Source organism: Grammomys surdaster, unplaced genomic scaffold, assembly GCF_004785775.1.
Source record: "Grammomys surdaster isolate TR1022 unplaced genomic scaffold, NIH_TR_1.0 243, whole genome shotgun sequence".
NCBI lineage: Eukaryota > Metazoa > Chordata > Mammalia > Rodentia > Muridae > Grammomys > Grammomys surdaster.
Genome location: NW_021604688.1, coordinates 6516748 through 6521609, shown reverse-complemented (window position 1 = coordinate 6521609; position 4862 = coordinate 6516748). Strand labels below are relative to the sequence as shown.

Here is a 4862-nt window from a genome sequence, read left to right as displayed (position 1 = left end):
AATACCAACTCAAAATAAATGATTAGAAATTATTTTCTCCAGATATGAATATTACCTTTTGCTTTTTACTTGTTATTGTTTCTTTGGCTATTCAGAATTAGTTGATGCAATCCACTAATCCCAGAGAATCTAGCCACATTTCCACAGATGCTATAGCAAAGATACAGTTTCATAGATTAACTTTAGAGAAAGACAGTTTTTTAAGCAAGGAAGTTTATGCTTGTTGTTTCCTGAACTATTGGAGTACTAACAGAAAGTCCCTGCCTATGCACATATCTTGAATATTTCTCAATACTTTCTTCTAGAAGTTTCAAAGATTGAAATCTTATGTTAAGATATTTGATCCATTTGAGTTGTTATTACTACTGTTATTGTTAATAGTGTGTGTGTGTGTGTGTGTGTGTGTGTGTGTGTTGTGTTGTGTTTGGCAAGTGGAAAGAGCATATACCTATGCAGTCAGTGAAATGAAGTTTTTTTTTTTCTATCCACTTGGTAATTGAACCTGATAGGTCTTCGCTTCCCTGGAAAACTCCATAACCCACTGAGCCATCTTGCCAGCCCTTGAGTTGATTACTGTAATGCTTCAAACTTTGATTTCTTTCATTCTCTCACATGTGAATATTCAGTTTTCCCAGTACCGCTTACTAAAACCACTATTTTCCCCCAGTGTATATTCTTGGTATTTTGCTGAAATTCATAGCTATAAATGTATGCATTCATTTCTAATTATATAGTCTATTCTATAGTTGCATGTATCTTTTGCATGGCAGTAGCATACTGGTTTTGTTACTATTGATGTATTAATTTAAAGTCGGGTATTATGATACATCTGGCATTGCTCTTTTCCCTATCAAGATTGTTCAGGCTGATTTGAAACCTTTGTGTTTATGATAAAATATGGAATTAATTTTTCTAGTTTGGTGAAGACTGTCATTAGAATCTTGGTTGGGATTGAATCAATACATTACTTTTAATAATATGTTCATTTCACAATATTAATTTCACTAATTCAAGAACACGGAATGTCTTTCTTTTTCTTTTTTTTTTAAAGGTAAATTTCTGTGTATTCATACCTAATCTTCCAAAGTGTGTAAACAAATTTTCTACCATCCCTCATCATTTGCACAAATTTGTCAAGTCCAAACGTAATTCCGAATGAGGTAGGTAGTCTCTACTCAGACCGTGGTCTCTGAGGTGCCCGTCAAGGTCTATGCCATGAAAGCACTAGACTCCCAGGCAGGGAGCGCTGAGGGTGGCGGCAGCCCATGGAGAAGCTCTTCAGTTAGCTATTTTCTCGATCTTATCCAAATCATCTGTGTCCAATCTTTCTATCTTCTTATTAAAATGCTACTGGATTCTGTTGAGGATATTCATGCTGTGCTTGCTGTCAACCATGTTCACTGCCAGACCCCTCTTGCCGAAGCGGCCCGTGCGTCCAATGCGGTGCAGGTAGGTCTCATTGTCTGGGTTCCCGTCCTTGTCCACAGGAAGGTCAAAATTGATGACCACAGACACTTGTTCAACGTCAATACCATGGGCACACACGTTGGTGGTCACCAGAACCTTCTCTTTGCCTTCTCAGAAGCGCTCATCACTGCAGCCCTCCGCTCCACCATCATCTCTCCACTCAGCAGCGCCACCTGGTGGCCCTCTTTTGAGAGCTCAGCTGCCAGCCAGCTAGCGGTTTTGCGGGTATGGCAGATCATGGCTTGGGCGATGGTGATGGCCCCATACCATCACAGGTTGCACAGGGCCTGGAACTTCTCCTCTCTTCTATTACATAGGACATAATACTGTTTGATGGTGTCCAAAGTCTCCTCCTCACGCTTCAGCTTGATGATGCTGGGGTCGGGGACCACCTTCTGGGCAAACTTCCACATGGAGTCTTCAAAGGTGGCAGAGAACAGCAGCATCTGCCAGTTTCTGGGCAGCATCCTCTGGATGCGGATGCTCTGGTCTTGGTGGCCCTGAGTGGCTATCATCACATCAGCCTCGTCCAGAACTAACACCTTGATCTTCTTGGGGTCAATGAACTTCAGCTTGGAGCACCAGTCCAGGACGGTGCTGGAGGTACCAATGACAATCTGCTCACTGACCTTCTGACCTCTCTCCAATTTGTTGCCTCGAACAGCGTAAGCTAGCTTCAGTTCAGGGTAAAACCTGCCCATCTGCTCAATCACTTTTCCTGTTTGAAGAGCAAGCTCATAGGTTGGAGAGAGGCAGAGACACTGGGGATAGTTGTTTGCAGGCTCTACTTGGCTGAGCATGGCCAACACAAAGGCAGCTGTCTTGCCAGTCCCAGACTGAGATTGGGCAATTAAGTTCTGTGGGGGTTCAGCAAGCATCAAAGGCAATGCATTCTCCTGTATTTTGGAAGGGCGGTTGAAACCCATAGCATAGACTCCCTGGAGAAGCTGTGGTTTCAGGCGAAGCTCTTCGAAGGACTTCACTGAGTAGAGCCGGGAACTTGGTTCCCTCTGCAGGACTTCCACTTGGTTGGTGTTATCCACAAGATTGCTTCTGATCAGCTTGCTGAGTAAAGACTGAGCAGCTCTGTCCTCTTTCTCATCTTCCTCCGTCTTCTCTGTGTTAGCATTGGTCTTAACAACAGCAAAATTGGCATCTGGTTTGATTTTCTCCTCCTTAAGATGCAAGTTGCTCAAACCAGTCAGGGGCAGGGAAAGAGGATTCCGCGCTTGGACTCGGGCTCGGGCTCGACCCGGCCAGCAGCTCCGGCCATTGCGGCTCAACATCACGGAATGTCTTTCTATTACCTAATTTTTTTCAGTTGTTTTCTTCAACATTCTGTAATTTTTTATTATAGCAGCCTTTCAAAAATGTTTGATTACATTTATTACTAGGTATTTTAGTCTGAAAAGAGCTATTGTGAATTGGAATTGTTTTCTCAGTTTCATTAGCATCAGATTTGTTGGTGATATCTATTAATTTTGTATTTATCAGCTCTAAGTGTCTTCTTAGGAAATTCTTAGGGTCAGTCAGTTGAGGAGCTTATCATCATTAAATGGAAAATCATTTGACTTCTTTCTTTCCTTCTTATTTCCATTTACTTGATGCTTGTCTTATGACTCTGCCCAAGCACTATACTAAATAAGGATAGTGATACTGAACAGTCATGTAGAGTTTCTCATTTTGGGGATGATTCTCATAGATTTCCCATATACTCTATGATGTTGGCCATAGGAATCTATAATACATAACTCTTGTTATGCTAAAGTGTAATACTTCTGTCCCTGGTTACTTCTATCATGAATGGGCTTGATTCAAAATTTTTCCAGATGTACTGAAACGGTTTTGTGATTTTTTTATACTTCATTAGGTTTATATACTGTATTGTGTGTATTGGTTCCCATATGTTGAACCATCTATGCATTCTTGATATGGATCCTACTTGATCATGGTGCATGATGCTAAACTTTATAGACATTTCTTTACCTATGTTCATCAATCCAGACTGGTCTGGAATTCATTGTAGCTCAAGATGGCTTCAAATTTGCAATAGTCCTGTCTCAGCATCCTGGGTATTGGTATTTTTTTTAGCATAAGCTTCCATACCTGGTTGGGTATCCTTTCTTTTTTAAATTAGTTTGACTATTGTTTGTCTTTCTTTTTAGCTTTTCAGAAAGCCAGTTTTTGTTGTTGTTGTTGTTATTATTATTATTTCACTGGTCTTTTTTTAATTGTTCTTTTAGTTTCTACTTCATTCATTTTGGTTCCAAACGTTATAATTTTTTTCCTACTGATTTTGAGATATACTTGTTTTTACTTTTCTAAAAATTTAAGCTTCAAGATTAATCTATCTGAGATCTCTTCAGTTTTTAATGTAAGTATCTATAGCTGTGTTTCCATCTTAGAAATCTTTTTATGATTGAGCTTTTATTCTCTTCTGACCTCAGTGATTTCATTTTTTTTTTAATCTTAGGAATCTTCTCCTTAGCATGAAACATGTAGTGAAGGCCCTAAGAAAAATCAGAGAGAGAAAGAGACAGATGAAGGCTGGTACAAGGTTTTCAGCCTCTCCAAGGTTGTCAACCCTATTTCCTCCCATCTTGGGACCATTACTTGGGTTCTTTTTGCTTTTTTCTGCTGGTCCCTGGCTCTCAAATAGGGGGACTAACTCTGTGATACAACAGATAAATAAGTTGGTAGCAAAACCTATTCAGATATATTATCATAAGTTAGCTATGGACTCAAGATGAGGTTGTTACCTAAAACAGGATGTTTCCAAAACCCATCTCCACCCAACCTAAAAGGGGGGACTTCTGCCCCTAGACCAAGCAGAGAGGGGTCACCCAGAAACCCCTCTGTCAGGCGATCTGAATTCTTGCTTAGACTGCGAGGCTAAGCACTGCAAGGGAATATTAATAAAAGATAAAAATATCTGTCTGGGTTCCCTGAGGGACAAGCCTGACTGCATAGGGGTTGATGTCAAAAATATCCCCTCTCCAGGAAAAAGACATCGGGATGGGTATGGCCCTCATGCCTCACTGGACAACGACAGGGGGACTGGAGCCATTACAAGGTCCCCTTCAAATACTGGAGGTCAGGCCTCTATCCCCACCTTCTCAAGTTTAGAATTGCCACTGCCCTTCTATACTTAGAGAAGGGAGGAGATGTCAGGGGCAGCCCTGCTTACCCACTGAAAGCCTAAAATCAGCCATAGGCCTAAACTCAGCAATAGGCCTGTCATAGATGTATACTAACACCAAGTTTTGGGTCTCAGTGGAAAAACATTGAAACAGATGGCTATAAGTTAATGTAAACAGGCAGCTTTTGTGGAAATTTACAAGCCTGAGTAGTCATAGAGCTTGTAAATAGGTAGCCTGGGCAGACAATACCAACTT

General features: G+C 40.9%; 1 pseudogene; it reads right to left on the bottom strand.

The window, feature by feature from the left end:
- Window positions 1-1225: 1225 nt before the first annotated feature.
- LOC114627178 lies at window positions 1226-2740 on the bottom strand (annotated as a pseudogene).
- Window positions 2741-4862: the final 2122 nt, after the last annotated feature.